We start from the raw sequence: 21478 nt of genomic DNA on the forward strand, positions 1-21478 counted from the left end.
GCCGTTCTTTCACTGCTCACACCATGTTCCAGGTTCAGCCAGGTGGTGCTGCCTCTATCAGCACAGGCCAATATCAGCATCAATATCTGCCCTTCTGTCAGAGGAGACGCACACCTTTATCTCCTCAAGCTGAAGGGGAGCCACTCAATAGATCAGCATCTACAGACTGCAATGCTCTTCTCATCCATCGAAATGTGTGTACCTACTTGTGCGGAGGCCACAGATACAGCACTCAGCTGCAGCTGATTGCGGTGGTGCTGGGAGAAGCTGTTGGAGCAGCCCCATGAGTGTCCCCAGGCCTGACCTGTGCGCATCGCAGCTGATGGAGATGCCTCGAGCAGGAGCTCACGTCTGGCAGAGCCCAGTGGCAAATTGGAAGAGCTCTTCCCAGAGTGAGAAGGAAGCTAATTTCTTACTAATTATTTGCCAAACAGCATGTAATTAAATAGCGCAGAACTGTCGACAATGCATCTTTGGGTCTTTAGGCCATATTTTTTCTGTTCGTGGCACGCTCCTCCAGCGCTTCAAGGCTACTGCATGCTGCAGAGCAGCGGAGGAGCAGAGTGATAATTGAACAATTAACAAGTGATGTCATAAAACATTGTACTTAAAATAAAATGCGTAATTAAAATAACTGAAGCACAAAAAAAGATGCAACGGCATACAGAAAAAGCACACACACTAAAAAAAAAAATCCTTGAGAATAAGTAAGTCCCATGTAGGAACTAAAATATGCCATTTAAAGGGAAAAAAATAGCACCAGAGTGGTTAAGCAAAGACATGGAATAAACTAGCAAGCAACGATGATTTGCCAAAAACTATAATAATGTTGCAAAAGAAGTATTCTCTGTAGCTAACAAGTTTGGGCCATAAAACAATCCTTCGGTGGTTCCCTATGTCATTATTTGCTACCAAGATGCTGTGCTGATGGGCTCCTCGGGATCCAGCGTTAGATCAGTAAGCAGGAAAGCAGAGGTCCCCCCAGATTTCCTGCCTGGAGAGCTGTTAGGATCTGTGCTAGTTCTTTAAAGAGCAGAGCTGCGTACAGTGCTGCACTCAAAATGACCCCGTTAGGAATATAATCTGCTACAAATGAGATGTTTGGAGGGAAAAAAAAAAACACCACACAGGAAAGCCAAAAGAAAAGAGGAGAGAAAAAAAAAAATGCCTGCTTGACTTCATCTCATCCTAACAAACGTGGTCTGTGAAGAGCCCGTATCCTGCTTTTGGGAAGGCCAGAGAGGGATTTAAGCAGCACCACCTCCCCAAGGCTGGGCTCAGGCTGCTGCCCAGCAGGTGCCCGGCTGCAGCGCCTGTGCGCCTGTTCATTCGCAGCATGCACAGCCCTTCACTCCTGTTTCTCTGCTTTCCTTCAGCATGTTATTTCTTAAACTCTAGACACTAGCAGAGATTTTAAAGCATGAGGCAGATGTGCTTTCCAAGAATAATTGCTCTCTGGCTGCTGCACAGGAGCTCTGCTCATGCATTTCTGGGAGATACTTGCAGTCTGCTAACTGCTCTGGAAGCCTCCTCAGCCTTTGCTGCCTGCAAATGGCATTATTAGTCGCTAATAGCCTCGGCTCACCATGTTGTCTCTTGGTTAGTTAGCAGCTATTCTGCAAGTCAGAGGCAGGGAAAGAAGCACATATGTTTAAGCAGGAGCCAACTTCTGATCTGTTAAAAAAAAAACTGGAAGGTTTCCTTAGAGCAATCCCACCATTAGGGAAGCTATGAGTAAGGAATGTTTCAGCACAGGGTGGGACATCCACACCACCTCCCACTGAGCAGCTGCTGCTCTGGGGCTGGTTCCTGAAGGGAGGGACACAGAGGATGCTCTGCTGCTTGCAGCTGGCACTGGCCATGGAGCAGGAGGAGAACTGGTTCCATTGCAGAATGAGGTGGGGAACACAGTGTGGTGCTAGGACCCAAAAATCTGCGGCATAGCATTTCCAGACCTAAAGGGCTGCCCTACTCAGAGCACTTAAATGACAAACATACCTACATCTCATTAAAAGTCAAGGGGTCTTAATAACAAGATCTTTGCTGCTGTGTTGTTCTTTTTTAAAGGTTAGGGATTGGGTTTGTTTTGTTTTGTTTCATTAAGGTTACTTGCTCACCTGCTCATTCCTTTCTGGATATTGTAGGATTCTATTATTTACTGTTCAAGCAATTCCAAGAACTGCTCTACTGACATTTCATGGTATTTAGTATTGACCAAACACTACATGATAAATCTTTATAATACTCCAGAGAGATCATCAAGGGAGTAGTTACAAATATATATATTGCAGCATGTTGTGTTCTGGGTTAAATGAAATATAAAATTGCATCCCCAGTCTGGGTACTAATGTCTCCATCATTATTCCATCACACTCCAGCTGTATGGCGGTTGCCATTAAGACATCACCATTTGTCTACTGCTGCTGATCGTATCTGATGGATCTTCCCCTCAGTATGTGGGGAAGGAAACAGGAACTGTGGTAACATTTGTGTCTTCTCCCATCCACTGCCTGAATGAGGAACAGCTGTATGGACAGAAGGATGGACAGCCATCGCAGGCAGAGGCTGCACACTGCCATCCTGCGTGCTGTGTTCTTTGCTCCAGGAGATGGAGCATTTCCAAAGCTTCCAGAAAGTTCTGGATTAATTTCGAATTTTGGGTAATTTATAGCCAAGCTGATTTCACCATCATTAGCTTTTATACATTCAAACAAGGTTTAATTTTGTTTGGAAGATGCAGACGTGTGTACAGCTAGATAATGCCCTGTTTATTTTACTGACTAATTCATCACTTAAAGTGCAGGACTATAGGTTGGGAGACCAAGACTTATGCAGACTCCCGTACCCCTAAATCAAGCCAATAAAAGTTAAATTCACACTGTTTGCAAGCACTTTATGCAGATGGAAAATGTCACCTTGTCTGAAATACTTTATGGCATGATGCAGAAGCAAAAAGAAATCCCACAGTGAGAGATTAAAAAGCTTCACTAATGCTTAGCTGGGAGGCACACAGTTCTGCACTGCCTCCTTGCCGTGCGGTGAGGAGGCTTCCCTAGGAAGCAGCATCCCCTCGAGCAATGCTCTGTGCAAAAACCCCACTGCAGCATCACCAGCCCTGGCCTCCTTCCCCCTAAGAAGATGAAGGGCTGCTCAACCCAGGTGGTACATGCTGTGCATGGGGTGAGGGGCTGCCCACATGGCTGCAATGGGAGCTGGCAGGGTGGATCTGTGGGGTGCCCCAAGCCCTCATGCCATGACATCACCAACTCTACACTGTCTTCTGCTACCCAAGACATTCCCATAATCATGTCTCTCATTGCCACATCTCTACATTTCTCAAACACCTCCAGAGATGGTGACCCAACCACCTCCCCAGGCAGCCTGTGCCAGCGCCTCACCACTCCTTCAGAGAAATTTTTCCTAACATCCAACCTGACCCTTCCCCGGCACAACTTGAAGCCATTACCCTGCACTCACAAAGGCTGGGCACAGCACAGCAGCAGGAGCTGGGCTCCTTCCTGCTGCAAACCTCACAAAGTTCCTTGCCATGGTTTCACCAAAAGGCAAAGGGCTGCTGTGCTCCCCGTGCTCCAGTGGCTTTGCCGACTGCAGGCAGAACATTAAATGATCTGAAAGCATTTTTACGGTGGGGAAGTAGAGACTCTGCAAACAGCTAATGGGTTTATTTCAATTCCCTATTAATTGCATATTTATTACTTGGCTGCTGCAAGGAAACGTCATGTTACGTTGATTAAAGCTTTGCAAGCTGTACAGTAAATATTTTAAACAAAAAAGGTTTTGATCTCGGTTGCTGTAGGGAAGGGTGGGGGGAAGCTGCCATTAGAGCTGCTATAATTAGTAGGCTCCATTACAGACAGTGTTTCCCACAGGCTCTGCAACATGCTTCGCGTGTGAGTGTCTGCATGGATTTAGATGGAACAGCGTTTTATATATCCGTATTTATATAAATGATATATTTATATATATATATATAGTGTGTGTGTAAGGAGAAAAGGAGAAAGTCTATGCACACATCTTGCCAACAGGATGAAAGACTGAAAAGGCAGAAGAGACAGGGGGATATGCGTGCACTGATAGGAAGGCTGGGGGTAGGTGAGCAGCCCTCCAGCCCCGGCTGCCCACGTCACACATGTCTCATTAATTAAGCCATTGCCTTTGTTTCTAAACGCCGAGGCTCTGTACATATGCTTGTGGTCTCTCTTGCTTCCCAGTGTCAGCCTGGAGCTGCACATGCAGGCAGATCACACTGGGCAGACCCCAGTGTTACAGGACATGGGATAGGTGGCCATGGCAGAGATGCTGAGCTTTCCCTCCTGGGCATCTGCCTGATGCTGTCAGCACATCACAACCTCAGCGATACAGAGAAAAGCCAGTCTGTGATGCTGACACGCTGCATCAGTTTCATCACTCCCATTTGGTCCCTGCTTACCTCCTGCACAAGAGGCTGCAAAACCCAGAAATGATGGTGGGTCTCCACTGCACGATATAGCGCACAGAGGGCCTGTCCTGTGCTCAGCCTGCAGTGCTGAACTCTGACAGCACAGGACCTCTCCTCTCCCCTGCTCTGCCAGCTTTTCCCTTCTCAACATCTGACATGAATTGGAGGAGGCATCAGCCGTGCCCGACCCATTGTCTGTGGGTATTGCAATGGGGACAGGATGAGCAGCAGCTCCTGAATACAGGTGTGGAGGTACAGAGCTGTCTGTGTTGGAGCCAATCTTTAGCTTTTAGATTGAGGTAGGGAGGGCTTGGCCATGCGATGCAGGCCTTCTACTAGGTGGTAATTTACTTTATTGTGTAGCCCTCAGAATAATCATGGTGTTCTGTATTCCCATGTTGTTTTCCCAGAGTTCATAGCTACTACAGGCAGACCAATGGGTAATCTTCGGGGAAAAAATTGTTGTTGTCAAGTCTTAGGAGTTTATTAAGCTGCAGTGTTTGGCTTGGCTCGTTTCCTACAGCAGCTCCCTCTTGGAGCTGTGCAATTGCAAGGGATGCAGCAGTTATTAACAGTAAAACAAGTTTCAGCTCTCACGATTGTGCATGAGGGCTCAAAAGTGGGAACCTTCAAAGGCACAAAACCAGAAATTATTCAGAATTTATTTTTTCCACAAGGTTCTTGAAAGCCAATTTAAAATTCAAGGGACCTTATGTCTGATTTTTGAAACAAACGTTGGCAGTGCTAAGACTAAATGAGCCGTATTTACATCTCACTGATTTCTGTGAATGAAAGGGTGGCAGCGGGGCGGGGGGACACGACTGCATTTGGCAAGTCCCAGTGCAGAGAAAAGAAATTAAATAAACAAAGCAGGAGCAGAGTACTTTCAAAAAGAATCAAACAGCATGGACCATTAATGTTTCAAGAGATAGGAGCTGTATGTGAGCCAACCATCCCCAAGATATTTATTCCCTATCTTTAAAATAGGGAACTGCATTAGAACAGGTAGAATGTTTCAAAGCAGGGAAAAATTTTAAGGGCACTCACTACCCTTTAAAGAAGACTTCAAAAACCGTCTCCAGCATTGAGCTGAATAAGCTGGAGAGATTTGTAGGTTATAGCGAGGGAGAGTGATGGCAATACTTATGGAACAAGATGGTTACTGCAGTAAACAAACCTCCCCCAAACCAGCAGTGGGTGCATCAGCTCAGGAACAAATGGCTCCTCATCAAGAAATATGTATTAGAGACAAGAAATGGGTAAACACCAGATTTCAGCCTTTGTTAGGGGAAGTTGAAAGCCAACTAACTAGCCTTGGCCACTGGGCTGGCGAGGAGGAACGTAGCGAGATACTCACTCCTTCGTAGACTGAGACGTAGCCTTGAGGAAGCTAACCCCTCAAGGCTTTGAAATTAGAAATGATGAAAAGGGAGAAGTTTTCATTACAAAGGAGGACAGCACAGCACAGCTATAGAGGCAGAGCTTCAAACAGTGCTGCTTTAAATCTGCAACAAAGCCAGCTACTGCACGGGAAGAAAGCGAATCCACGCTTCTATTCATCCTGCACCATCAAGGGCAACACGCAGCTCGGCTTTCTGTGCGTCCCGGCCGGTTTGTAAGAATGAACTATTTTATCTCAAGGAAAGAGACATTATCATTAATTGACTTGCATAGTGCTTTTCACTAATAGCTGGTGCTGTAAAACAGAGATACTATAATCATGCCAAGAGTTTGAAAATTAGCAAAGATTGCTGGGCTTCCCCCCCCCTGGTGATTGCTCCATCTGGTGAGGGGTGGGCAGGCAGTGGCCCAGGGCTTTCCCAGTGCTCCCAGCATCACCCTGTGTGCTCCTGGAGCTGCATCTCAGTGAGCATCCAGCCCAGCTGGGTGCCCTTGGCCAGCAGGAAGGCTGGACCAGGGTGTCTACATCAGCCCAGTGTGTCTCAGCAGAGCTGCTTGCACCAGGTGTGCAGTCAGGGACACTTTCCCTACCCTCCCTGAAGGCTAATGTGTTCCCAGATAGCAGGAAAGGTGCTAATATAATATAAGATCAGGTCCAGGACACTCCATTACCGAGGAGATACTTAACTAATGTTCTGCTTGTAGCAGGAGGTCACAGGAGATTTATCTGAAGAGATGCACATAGAAAGAATTAGCAGACAAGCCATTTCACAACCTCTAATACCCTCACCTTCTTAGTTGCTCAGCTGAAATGCCTTAAGGGATGCGTTTTACAGGAGCTCAAAAATGAACTGGAAACTGCTTAGATCACACAACTTATGCATTTTAAATAGCACTGTAAAATCCCATGCTTTACAAAAGCACACTGTTGTACCGAGTGGTGCAGACATGCTTTGAGCGGTGGTGCTGGGAAAGTTGCAGGGAGTACAGCAGAAATAAAACACATACAGCCAAACAAATCTGTGACTTACTAAAGTTTATGATTAAAATTTAAAGACTGTTCAAGTTTATTCCCCGTAGCTGCTGTTCCCCGGACAAGAAGAGACAGAGAGAGACTGACCTTGAATAATTAAGCCAGCCCGTGGCACCAGATCAATTGCTGGTATTGGCAGAACTCCACAATCAGGCATTTTGAAATGCAAGTGTCAAAGTGCATGCAACTATGGGGCTTTTGGTGTAAAGCAGCCAATATGAAGGAGGAGAGGTGAAGAGTGAGAGAAAATGGATTGTGGAGTTTTGAGCACTCATGGGGGAGGGATGGGAAAAGTTTCCATTTCCTCATTCTAACAGCACACAACTTGCAGGCGACAGAGACCCGGCGTGTGCTTGGCTGCTGTAACCTTGCAGGAGTCACCCAGAGCAAGCAGAATCTCTCCTGAGTGACTTAAATCTATCACCAGCTCTGGAGCAGACTCTGAACAAGTACCAGTCAGCAGTTTAATTGAAAATAAACTTTGTAAATCCAGGGAAACATCTCTGATCAACATCAATTACTGAACAAACCCCGGAGTGCTGGAAGGTGGCATTCGCAGACGTGGTGGGCATTTATCTGCTCTTCCTCAGATCAGATAGCAGTAAGTGACTCACCAGAATGGGAAGTAGTGAATTTTATAGCACTGAAGGAATCCTTTGTGTTAACATCAGCCAAGAAAGACTTGATATTAATTTTGGGAGCCAGGGAAATTCTTGATTAAATCACTTCCCAATCCTTTGACCTACAACCATATACAGGTAAAAAAAAGCACTGGGCAGACAAGCTAATCACTGCATTCCCAGTACAACAGTGCTAGAAGATGGCCTTGAAATTGGCATTATTCCTAGTCCTTTCTGCTAGATTCTTCTATCCAAAATTCAAGATATTTTGGGTGGTTTTTCATAGAAAGGGCAAGGGACATAGAGAGCATTTGCACGTATGAAGGCCATGAGGTCTCACACACTCCTGCCTGGTGGCTTTCTCCGGCCTCGAGGAAGGTGGAAAGATGTTGGCACAGTGTTACGATGCACTGAGGACTTCTCTGTTCTCTCTGGCAGGTCAGCTAATGCCAGAGGAAAACAGCAGATCCACAAAGGAAGAAATAAGGCACAGTGATTTCACTGCCTGCCCCACAGCTTTCATGGGAAGTTTTGTGGTGCCTGATAGTTTCCAGAAATCTCCATCTCCTGGAGTTCTGAGATAAGACAATACCAACTTCCATGGCTTTAATTTTAGAGCTCATAACAAGTTGTAGTTTCCAGTTCTCTCAAGTATATCTTAAGGCTTCAAATTCCAGGAGGAAATCAAAAGCAACCCAAATATATTAAAAGAAGAAGAACATTGATTCTAAAACCAAATCATTATCTAACAGACTTAGCTTTTTATCAATATACTGGGGTGATAATTTTGCAGTGCTCCAAAGACCTGGATTAACTTAAAACATGGGCCACTGAGGAGAGGTTGATGATGGGCAGCCACTGACCAAGAGGGCCAAAGAGGAAGGACCAGGATGTCTTCCTCATGTTCTCCCAATCCATGAGCAATCCATGAACACACCATGAATGTAAAGGAAGGCAGGATGCAGCCAGGAGACTGAGGAGGAGAGATGGAAGAGTTTCTGCAGACTTAGGGACTGGTTGCTGCGCCATCCCTGTGCTACTGTAGCTCTCACTAATGCTGGCACATTACAGGCCTTTCACTGCCTTTGTTCTTCTCTTTCCATTTCATGGGCTTTTGGTACATGCAGCTTCTGCGAGGGAGTGAAAGGGAATCAGCAGCCCCGGCTCCCCTTCTCAGTGGAAATGCTTTGAAACTTTCAAAGAACCCAACTCTCTCCCCACATCCCTGCGTTAATATGCACCGACTCTGCTCCTGACGTACTCCATTGTAAATGATGTATGAAATGAAATCTCCTCGCTCGCCTAATGCAGAGAAGAAAGGCTCTGTAGGCACCACTACAACATTCCCGTCTGGAGAAAAAGGCAGCAAACCTCAGACTCCCTGTGAGCGATCTATTTTTTTTAAGTTGTTGCTCTTCCATGTTAGTGCTTCTCCCTTTTTTTTTTTTTTTCAAGAGTGGGGATTTGAATTCAGATTTCACAGAGAAGCACAAACCACTTAAATGCATTTCTAAGCCCTTCACAGTGATTGTGCGACTGTCCCCATCCCCTCACCAGAGGGAATAGCAATGGTAAACTCATTAGCCCCACGGACAAACAGCAGAGGAAAAACAACGGCTGCAGCCCTGCAGGAGGGAGCGAGCTGGGTGCGTGGGGAAGTGGCGGGGGAAGTCAGCCTTGATCTGGATTTGAGACTTCCTTCCAGCTTTATATGAAGCTCTTTCAAAACCAGAACATGTCAGCAGACTCCAAAGGGACGAGGGATCAGAGTGGGCCAGGAGCTGCAGTGGGAGCAGCGCCTGAAGGTCGGCAGCACAAACAGCAGTAATGCTCCACGGAGCACTCCCGGTGCCTGCAGCAGATGATGGATTAGCTGAGGGCAAAGGAAAAGTCACTGCAAGGGAAAGCGGAGAAGGTGACTGAGATTGCCATTGCAGAAGGCAAAAATCTGCTGTGAAAAACAGCCCAGTGCAGCCCTCAGTGTGGGTTTCTGCAGGATGGATAAGCCTTGGAAACTCATGGGCTTGGTGAGACCATATGCTTTGATGGGCTTTGTGACTTCCTTGGACCAAAGCACCACACTCAGACACAGACAGCCTTAATAGCCTTAGCATCCAGGTCTGAAGGAGCCCTTTGTGCTGGCAGCACTCCAGCGCTGTGCCGATGGCTGGCTGTGCCTCAGCTCCTGCACATGGCTGTCACAGCGCTGCTGCCGTGAGCACAAAACTCTGCTTAGACCTTATAAACCATTAGTAAACTTCTAGGGATGATGTCTTTATAGCTGACAGATGAGCCACCTTGATGGATTATTAGACACCATTAGCCATCCTTGCTAGACTTTATGTTACTAATGAGTTTTAGGGGCTTTGCTTTCATTTTTCTTTTCCCTTTTGTTTGTTCTGAGCAGCAACTTGCAGAATGACAAAACAAAATGCTTCAAGGCAGCAGCTGGAGCTTGAAATTAATAATAAAAAGTAGTCGAGCTGATGTTTGGCTGCGGAGTCATGCTAGCAAATGCGCGTGTTTCACACGGCTGTGGTACTCACAGATACTGATTTGCTGTCAGGGGAGTGAAGAAGGGTCCCAGGGCTACAAACAGTCCAACAACTCAACAGAAAGTTTCCCTGTACACCACCAAAACCAAAGATGCATTTTAACAACATCACAGCAGCAAGGTCCCACCTGGCCTGGCTCTGTACTGACCTCTCCTTCTGCATTCGTTCTCATCCCACGAGGCAACATGTGTCCTTTCTCCCTAAGCACAAGCAGGCTGTGAAGCCCACAGTTATTGAAGTACCAGAGCCCCATTGATACACCTGTAATAAAGCTTCCATTTTTACACATGGAAAGGCAAAATCTGCATGCATAACTCTTGTCCGGAAGTCTTAAAAAAGGATTTCAGAAAGCCTAAAAGCCCCAGAGCAAGAATAGGTAACCAGTTGTGGCATGAGTTCAGATACTCCTGACCTCCTTACTCCCCATTGTTCGCCAAGTTAACAGGAAAAATACTCATGTTTATCTGAGAATGTCACCATTATTTCATAAAGCTGCTTTATTTCCCTTTCTCTTTTCTGTACTGGAAAAATTCCCTAACATAAACTGAACATTTACTGCAGGCAGATTTTCTCCTCATTGTTCAAGGATAAGATGTGAATGGGAACGGCAGGAGGCCAGCTATTCTCTAGACATATAAAGTGAAAATGATATTTTGAAGAAGATCAAAACCAGTAGCAAGTATTCAACCACTTCCATTATGTGTCTTCATATTATTTGGGCCACAGAGAGGTGACAGCAACACAGCACATCAACACTTGTGAACAAAATGAGACACAAGTTTTTAATCAAGCTCTGCTCAGGAAACACAGACCTGTGGAAAGTAGAGCAAATAACACAAGCAATTCACAAGCAGGTTTACTTGAACTGTGATTAATAATAATAAACATAACAATAACAATAATGATAATACTTTGCATTCACAGACTTCGTCTTATGCTGTAGTATTTTTGAAGCAGTGCAAGCTAAGAAGAAAACTATGCTTCCCCTCCTGGGACTGTGACAGAGATGAATCTTCCAACTACACAACAAGGGTGCTCCTAGCTTGGTGGCACTGGGGATAAATGAGCACCTCTCCTCTGCCAGACATTTTGCAACTCATCAAAACAAGAGCACCCAGGAGTTGAACATACGGGAGAGCGCATACAGCCGTTCCGACCATGCAAATTCTTTCTTCTTTCAGGGTGCAAAGGTATTCATGGCATACTCATCCCTCCTCACACTTCATACCCCAGGTGGTAGCTCAGGCACAGTAATACTGCTGGAATGAGCATCTCAGAAGGCTGTGCTTCCTCAAAAGTCTCCAGGAGATTCCTGGCAGCACCAAATAAACCAAGAGTGAGGCATGGATCAGCACCTAAAGGTATTGAAGCAAAAGGACACCCAAAGCTTCAGAGACTTTTCATGTCACACAAGCCTGAAGTATGCTTCCTTGGAGACCAAGAACCACTATTTTAAGCTCACAAAATTAATGCAGACATAGCTGAGAGGTACCATACAAGCTCAAGCAGAGCATACTCCTTGCCCACAGGTCACCACCATCATATGCAGAGGGATTTCACCTCCCCAGAAAGAAAGAGCTGGTGCAGACCATCCCTCTCTGCCCACAGGTACCCGTGTTGGTGCTGTCCTAGCACATGCAGACATCAGCCTTCCCCACCTACATCAGCCACCCTTGTCCACATCAGCCATCCCCACTTCCATCAGACATCCTGCATGCTGGCAGCTCTGCCGCTAACCTCATGTCAGGCCTGTCAAGTCAGATCGAGCCCAGAGGGCACCATGCAATTATAAAGAAAACCTCAGAGAGGGTTTAGAGTTGGAGAGGGGCAAACAACAGCTTTACATGCAACTGCTCATCCAAGCCCGTAAAGTCTGCAAACCCTGTTCCATAATAGTCATCCTAATAATAATCATTAATCAGTTATTTAAAGTCTTTCACATGAAAGGCTATGAGTTTTGGTTTGTTGTTTTATTGTTGGTTGTTTTTGTTGTTTTTTTTTGTTTTTTTTTTTTGGAGCTAGTATAAATCAACCTTATAGGCAAAAGAATAAATACAGGGAGACAGCTGTACAGATCACACTGTCACACCAATCACTGCTTAAAAGCACACACTGTAAATAGCAGACAAAATTCACCCCCAGTGGAATGCCATCGACTGCACGGGCTAGAACTGCAGCGGGGATAAATTGGCCTATCAAAAATACATAAAAATTTAGAAACAGAATTCTGTGACGTGTGGGAGCAATTTATCACTTAAAATGACATTATCACTAGCAAAGCCACTAAATATTATGGGCTCCGTTAAGATTCCTAAGGGGGAGGTGATGGTTGTGTGGGGCAGGAGGGGATTGGCTGCCAGAGCTGTGGTGGGACCTCACTGCTCACCAGGTCCTGAGCCCTGCATAGCACCAGTGCCATCAGTTCCTCAGTTTCTTTTCTCACATGTGGAGGAAGCAAACTCCATCAAAACACCGTGCTTTGGGAGCTGAACTGATGAGTCCTCAACCTGCCTATGTAGCAGCATCCCCCACTCCACCAGGACCAGCCCTGTCTGCTTTCCATCTGCAGCAGCTGCAGCCTGCGGGATGAGCCTTGGAGGGAGGGATGGAGACATCTTTTTCCATGCCTCTCATGGTGTTACCGCGATCTCAGGCCTTTAGAAAGCCATCAGGCTGCTTCACAGACCGCTCATCACCAGTAGGAGCCAAATGTGCGGCGTTGTCTTAACAGCTGAATACGGTATTTAGCTGCAGTAGGAGTCATTCAGTTCAATTCACGGGCTGGTCGGGGAGCATCGCCGAGCGTTGTGGAGACATAGTGTATCACAGTGTGGATTTAATGACAGCAATTGTGCTTGCATGGAGACGGGCTGAGGAATTTTGCTGCAGTCTGGAAGTGGCCAAGTCTGGCAGCAATGTCCAAGGACCCATTGGTACACCTCGCATCCTGCTGGTGCTCACAGGCAGTGCTTGCAGCAGACAAGGGTGGGAAAACAGGGGTAAGCTGGTGGGATAAAAGAAAGAGCAATTGTTTTCTCTTGGGGAAAAAAAAAATAACACCTTGCTAATTTCCCTTACCAGGTTTTGATTATTACAGATCCAGGGAAAGGCAGTGTCAGTCACAAAACATGTGTGGGAAGAAATTTTATTGGGGATATCAATATAAGTAACTAGAAGGAGTTTTCCCAGTGTGCTTCCACACTTATTTTGAAAGGCTCTATTCATTACACTCACAATAGCTGCTGATCATATTCTTCCACTCTCTTATGAGGCACCCATGGCAGTAACACATAAGGCACGCCAGCTCCAGGCTGCACACCGCTGCATTTCGGTCTGGTAGCTTTGAGATTTCACTCTCATTACTTCTTAAATTTGCTAAGGGCAGCAGGTACACAGGCACACAAATGGAAGCACTGCCCCTGCGAGGCCTCAGCAGAGATATCTGATGGCAGCACAGGGTGAGATCCCCCATCCTCGACTCCTGCCCTGCTGCCAATGGCCCCAGCCAGCCCAGTTCAGTAGAGCAGGCACAGAGCAGAGCTGGGGGGTCCCTCCACGTTTAATGCAATTGAGGTGTCAGAATGCATTAGTTAGGTGATGTGAAAGAACAACAACTACATCTTAAACTGTGATACTTCATTTATTATTGCAAACTGGATGGCAAAGTTGGAGAGGAATTTTTTCTACCTCCTATAGAATGTTATAGAACTGATACTTTTTTTTTCTCCCCCAGGGATACAAAAACAGAATGCCAACAGTAGCACCAAGATGAGAATTATATGTCCCATGACAGCTTATGCTGCTGAAAAATTCACCCACATTTTATAGCAGGAGTTGCTAGCAAACCCACTGTGTATGCCTGCTTGTTGTACTCCTCCTAATGAATGCTTTTACAACCAGTACTGCACCTAATCCTTTCCTCTTAAGCCAAATTTTATTATTTTTTTTAGCAACTCTACAATGACAAATAGCTAGTTTGGGCTTTTATCTATCTCTTGTTCAAAAATCCCAAAGCATTTCCCATGCATCCAGTAGGCCTTGTAGGCACAAGGTTTCTATCCTACGTGAGTGAAGGATATACCAAAGTAAAAAAAAAAACCTTGGTGCAACCTAAATAATGTTATATGTGAACAAGCAGCTACCCTGGCAAGAGAATAGGCCTCCTTCCCAGCACTTGTCAAACCCACCAGAGACATTTTGCTTTGAAATAGAGCCACGCAGAAAGTATTATTTTTTTTTACATCATTCCTCTTCCCTCCTGACCACACTTTATTCCTGAAAGAACCAAAATATTCCAGAAACAAACAATTTCTGGGGAGAAATAAGGAGGATTCAGTTTTCTTTTGGGAAAGATCACATCACAAATACATCTCCTTCCAGCACACTCTTCACCCACCACCATACACCCCTGTGCTGCCTTCCCTGAGCACCTAAAATGAAGCAGACGTTCAGCACGTGGCCCACACTGTATTTTAATAAAACTTTCAGAACAACACTAGAATGTAAAACCTGAACGTGTTATTTCTTTCATTCTTTCATTTCTTTCAGATCCTTCCTTTCCAAAACAAAGTATATACAACAGCGACTGCACAGTCAACAACTGCAACCCATGTGCATCCAGAGATGCTTTGAAATGTTCATGAAACATTTCCATGCCCAATGGATTATGCTGCTAATCAAATTTGACGTATGTCTAGCCTGAATACCTGGGCCTTACTCGCAGCTGGAAACATATCTGGCTCATATTCAAACCAGTTTAATCAAGAGGTGGTCTTTAGATTAAAGACTGAATAAAGCATTTTTCCAAATTTTGATTACTGTGGTAATCTGTGATACTGTGGGCACCAGGAAACTAAAATATGTTGGGAAAATCTGTGCATCCACACTAGGTGAAGGCAGTGTAAACGCCACCACAGCCCATTTCAGGGTTTGGAATAAGCACTGGCCTGTGGGCTAAATTACAGAATCAGACAGTGAATTTTGATGAATATAGCCAGTATGAAAAAAAGAGGCCATATGGCAGCTAAACCTCCATAACGGAGATTTTCCCAACATCAGAAAGGCCCCATCTACTTCACAGCCACCCATCAGATATTTGTAGCCATTGATAAGATTCTCCATCAGTCATCTCTACTTCGGCTGATCAGTCCCAAGTGTCTCAGCCTTTCCACATCAGAGAGATTCTGCAGGCTACATCTTTGTGACCCTTTGCTGGACTGTCAGAAGTTCCCTATCTTTCTTGAACTGGGGAGCCCAGAACTAGACATGGTACTTCAGGTACGGCCTCACCAGGGTGGAGTAGAGAGGTAGGATCTCCTCCCTCGACTTGCTGGTCCAGCTCTTTTTAAGGCACCCCAGGATACCAGTGCCCACAAGGGCATACTGCTAGCTCATGGCCATCCGGTTGGCTGCCAGGACACCCGGGTCCTTTTCTGCAGAGCTCCTCTCCAGCAGGTCATCCCTTCACTTGTACCAGTGCGTGCAGTTTTTCTTCCCAAGGCACAGGACTCTCCACTTGCCCCTGCTGAACCTCATAAGGTTCCCATGCCCAACTCTCCAGGCTGATTTTCCTTTCTCAAATGAATATATATGTATAGGAATACACATACAAGTTCATACACAACCATACATATGCATCCATATCCCTGTGCACACGCTGATCCACCTAGCCACAAAAGAAAGATTTCTTTGGATACTGACTCTGCATTTACTGTCCCAGGGGTATAGCACCTATTCTTTTCAGCATCACCCATGTAATGTAAGATATAAAATTCTCGATAGATGTTCTGAGTTTGTATTTAATAGACCTGGAGGCTCCGAGTGCCTTTTCACAGATTGCGTTCCAGCTGTCTGCCGATATTTGAATGTGCAGGTCTTGGTCCCATGCTGAGCAAACAGGCAGCTTCCCACGCATATTGTGTACCAGGAGTAATTTATGAGTCTATCTATAAAGGAAATAACAGTGCGTTAAGAAGGGGTTATGTAAAGCTCTGAGATTGAGAAGTCGCTCAGTTAACTCAGTACAACTTCGCAACATCAGTGTTATGTTTCAGCTGATTTACAAATACAGGAGGCCTTCATCTTGTGATTCATATTCCTTCTGAAGCAGATAGAGGGGGGGGAAGCTATAATAACTGTGTCTACATAAATCTCATGTCACTGAGAGGCTCCTACCCTGAAACCTCATATTCATTAACCATCTTTTGCAAATAAGAGTATCTGAATTGAACTGCAAGTCCCAAGGCAGCGTGGGATATTCTGGTACCAACCGAACAGAGGAAAAATAAAATAAGAGGCATTGGCCATTTATTTTCAATCTCACACCATGGGGATTTCTCCACAATTGTCACTTAATGCAGATTCCATGGGCAATGTATTGGAATCCACACAATGAAAGCACACAGTCAGGCGTCCTTGAGTTTGGGCAGAAGTGCTCTAGACTGATCAATGGGCAGACATGGCTGCTTGCAGCACTTCATTTTCCCCTTGGTGTGAGGAAAGCAGCCTGCGACAATCACAAAGACCCCATGGGCAACCCATTTGTGCCCCACTTTGCATGCCCAGCTAGCAGCTAACAGGGCCTGAAACCCCAAACCTTCCCTAACTTCAGGGCAGGTCACATTCAGCAGCCTGAAACCAGATCTCAATTGGAAAGAAAGCACAAAATGCAAAAGTTGCAATCTGCTCAGCTTCACAAGTTCAGCGTTCTTTATTTGATGCCTCTTAGAACATGAATATTTAAAGTGGGAAATGACCTGTAACCAGAAGAAAGTTATCAAAATCCATATGAGGCACCTCTCCTGCCAGAGGGCAAGCTGAGCTAGCTGCTCGACTCAGCTCAGAGGACACCAGGGCAAAGACTTCAGCCTTTTTTCTCAGGAGTACCACCCCAGCTGTCCCCTTCCTGGCACAGTACTACAAAGTAACTACAAACATGGTGAGTAGCCTGCAGCTACTTTTGGATAATGGAGAAAGAGGAAGCAAACAAATAGTGTAATGGATGGAGGTCCCCTCCCCCAGGCTGGTGCTCTGGCACATCCCAGAAACGCTGCCTAAAAAGAGTCAGCAGAAAACTCAGCAGATAGCCAGGACATGTAGCCAGTGATTACAGCTTCACAGTGATGGGAAGGCTGACCTGAGATATTGGAGGGAAGATTTTATTCCAGATTTTACTCCAGCTGAAACCAGAGTGTGGGCATAGGACAGCATCACCAGCCCCACGGGAACAGCCAGTCTCAGGCAAATGCATCTGCATGAATTGGGCTCATCTGGAAATTAGAGAGAATAATATTTTCCTACCTCACAGGCCCATTGCAGGAGATATTCATTAGCACTTGGGAGGCAATCAGATCACCACCATGATGAGCACCATAAAAAGCTGCTGGTGCAATGTGTCACTGTGAGCCAGCCAGCCTGAGCCGAGCCCTGCCCTCCTGCCACCTGTAGCAGGAAGAGAAGACAGCCCGAGTCTAAAAGCCAAGGAGGTGCCTGCCATGTTCTCTGGTGTTCTGGCCACTGGGACTCTAGCTTTGCCAACTGTTAGTACCTAATGTTGCAACCAGCACATTTCAGCTTGTGCGATTCCTGGCATTTCACTTCAAATGATGCCACATTCCTAAAAAAAGCATTTCTTTTTGCCATGACGGAAGCTTCACACACACAAGGTTTCACACCCATTTTTCATCAAAGTGTGTTGAAAGCCAAAAAAAAAAAAAAAAAAAAAAAAAAAAAGATGAAGAAGACAAGGAGAAAGCAGCAGCCAGCCAGAAGCACTGGAAGACTCCTTAGGGAGCTCGGGGCTGGCTGGTGGCACTGCAGTATGATAGTATGTTGGTATTATTTGCTTTGGAGACTGGTTTGTAGGGGTTGGAACCTCCATCTGGCCAAGAGGAGGAAGAGCTGAGACAGCTACCACCAACTGAGGGCTCCACAGAACCTTCCCTTGGGCAGCTGAGCATGGTGCAGTGTGAGGATGCTGCTACCAACCCCAGGGACAGAAGCACAGCGAGCTGCAGGCTGCACTCCAGGAAAGAAGCACCTCCCAGGTGTGTCTGCAGCCCAGCAACTCAAACCCCATCTTTTCACAAGCCCCAGCACCTTGCTCTTCTCCATGCCCTGATGGAAATCAGGAGAGTACAGAGTACAGGAGTGTTTCTGGGTACAGCCTGACACCGGGCCAACCTGAGAGCTGGAAACCAAAAAGAACCAGAAGTAGACTCATTATTGGCTAATTAATCCAGCAAAAGGCTCCTGGACAAAGGTAGCTGACGATCACTTCAGAATAATTTTGAAATAAATATGAGGATTCACAGAAGAAAAAAAACAGCAGAGAAAAGATTATTTTGAAGCATAAATATAGCTCATATCTAGACCCCCTCCTCCACATATCAATTAATGAGGCAAATCATCCATCTGAATCAAAGATGTGGGAGAAAAACACAGTTATCTATTTGAACTACAAAAAAAAATTAAGGATTTAAAATGAAACATATAATTAGCCTGTAGGACTCTGCTGTAGGTTATTGAGGCACAAAAAATAAATAAATAAAATAAAAAAGCTTACTAACTTTGAAAGGGGGACTAGAAAGCTACAGGAATCGTTCTGCCACTCGATGGAGGGAGAAGCACTCATCTTCTGGGACAGGAAGGGCAGCCAGAGCCCAGCCCTGGCGATGGGCATTGTGAGCCATCAGCAACAAAACCTTTTGTGCGCTGGGTCCTATGATGCTGCTATCAACCAGTGATGGTAATGGCTGAAGCTCCATCCAGCAGGCCAGCCCCCTGATATCAGGCAATCAGCAGATAGCATCAACACAATGCCCGACATATGAGGGGTTTCATTCACTTGTGTTTGTGCTCTTCTGATTGAAGGCAGGCACTAAACGTGGTGATTTTCATCAGACCCCGGTGCTGCAGGACACATAGCTGATGAGCACCAGCTGGCAGCGGGAGGACGTGTTCCCACCAATTAGCTGTATGATGATGCTCTGCAATCTCCTCTGAAGCATCTGGCACGGGCCACTGGCAGAGCCGGCCCTGCGATGAATCGTCGCTCTGAGCCGCTGCGGCAACCCTCACGTTATTAAAGTTTAGATTGAAATGAGGAGTTCAATGTCAAATCCACACACCCAGCCAAAGACTCAGCAGATGCTGCATATATAAACACATACACGGGTTAATGCTGCTCTGGACAAGGCTGGAGATAGCTTTCATGGTTAAATCACAACAGCCCTTAGCAGGCAGCTTTTTTCAGAGATTATCATTTGCCTAAACATGAAATACCTATGGGTCGCATCTGAAAATCCTTCTTTATCATCACTACTTGTTTGCAAAGGCAGTATCTGCGACAGACCCCAGGCAGGGCACCCACCACTTGTCTTCCACCAGGACCTGGAAACACGCCTAACTTCCAGCATGTTTGCATTGCTGCTCTTTGCATTGCTGCAGAGCCAAGTGGAAAACGCCATTGTGGGGAGCTGGGGTTGGTGCCTGCTGAAAAATGCCCTGAGCATTTGGCAGGTCTGAGCATAAACTGGTCACTCCCAAAGAAACGGCCACTGGGCATTGCCATAGGTACAGCAGAGCTGCCACCAGCTCAATTAAAAATGTCCGAGTCACTTGATCACAATCTAAATAAGATCACTTCAACTAAGATCCTTGCTTCCCTTCAGAGAAGATTTAAGCTTTTTCTCTCTTCCTCTGCAATCTGGCTCTCTTTTGAAGTTAAAAGAAAGGAAGGTTTGGGGGCTTTTTTATTTAAGAAGAAAAAAAAACCTTCTCCTCTTTGAAAATATTTTTCTTAGACAATTGCTGTCTCGAGTTTTAACAAATACTCACTAATTTGTACCTTGTTCAAAAGCCAAACAGAAACTTTGAAATCTTTTTTGCCTACTGAATGTTACTCTGCCTTTCTTTGTCTTAGTGGCAGAAGGCAGAGCCTTAAAGAAATCAAACTACCAGCTCCCTTCCAGATTTCCACAATTTGTTATATAATTTCTTAAAAGGAGCCATAAGGCCACTTAGAGGGGAAAAAAAAAGAAGAAAAAAAAAAGCTTTCAAGGGAAGAAAGAAAATAGGTTTTTTCACCCATCTTCTTGCAGATGAAGTAAATGAGACTTAAAAAGGCATTTCATTTGAAATGTTGTATTCGAGCGCAAGAAAAAAAGCCGACAAGGTGTCCCTGTTTGGAACTTCATTCCGAGGGAGCAGGCGGAGAAAGGAAGAGACTTTCTTCAAGGACAAAGAGAGGAAGTTTTGAAAATGACGAGCTCAATCTAAGACATCTTTTTTTTTTTTTTCCTTTTTCCAGAGAAGAGACGTGGGGCTCTGCTTTCCCGAGGAGGAGGATTTGGGATCTGTGTTTGAGGTGCAGGGGGTGCAGGAGAGGGGCGGGCACCCAGCTCAGCTTTATAATCATGGGAGGGCTGTAATTACAGCACTGTTTTAAGAGCCAGGTACTCAAGGCTGCTCCGCGTTGCTCCAGCAACAAGAAGCTGGCAGCCGAGAGGCCGGAGAGAAAAACCCTGATGCAACCTTGCAGCCTGCAGCAAAGCGGGTGGCCGAAAAATGGGGAGTGGGGAGTGTCAGCCCCTTGGTGCTGCTGTATCTGGGGCTTTGCAGCAGCTGCCTCACCCCATTGAGCTCAGGGCCCACATCTCCTGATCATTGCCTGCTCCAAAGAGGCTGACCAACCCCACTGCTTTACCATGGGTATGAGTTGGTCCAGCAGACAGCCGGACACATGAACCCCCTCCTCCATCTCCCACTGCACGCACACATCCACAAGCACCAGCATGCTCCCTTCATACATATGCGTACACATGAGGGAAGCATAATGAAATGCATCCAGCCTGTCTTTCCCCAGAGGGAGCAGATCCTCCCGCAGCTCTCTTGATGGAGCTCCCAAACCCGTCTGTTTCAGCCTCCTCCTCGTGGTGGGCTGATGGCATCTCATCCCTGCATCCAAACCCATCCCAGCTCCTTACTGCTGGAGGTGAGCCCCATAGCATCACACAAACTCCAGGACTGACTGGAAAGTTAATGGCTGCTCTGGGGAAGATGAACAGATTTACACCAGGCACTGGAGCTGAGCAGGGGTGAAAAGGACAAAACAGCCCAAAAACCAATCTCAGATTTGTTATTTATCCATTTCTGAGCACTGGTATACGTTGTGGTGATTGTGTTTGCACATCACTAATTAGCTAAAGAGTTTGCATGGAGCCCAGAAAGGATGGCAAATTGACCTGGTATTCTGGCACCAGGGACATTTTGTGCTGAAAAGATGTGTTTGGTGGCAGACTCGCAGGCTCCCTCCTGGATTGCACATTCGCATCCAGGATGTTTTCTCTCCAATGCAAAGCAGCTGAAAACAAAACCAAACAGACAAGTAAACTTTCCAACAAAAAATAAA

This window comes from Tetrao urogallus (assembly GCF_951394365.1).
Source record: "Tetrao urogallus genome assembly, chromosome: 13".
NCBI classification, from domain to species: domain Eukaryota; kingdom Metazoa; phylum Chordata; class Aves; order Galliformes; family Phasianidae; genus Tetrao; species Tetrao urogallus.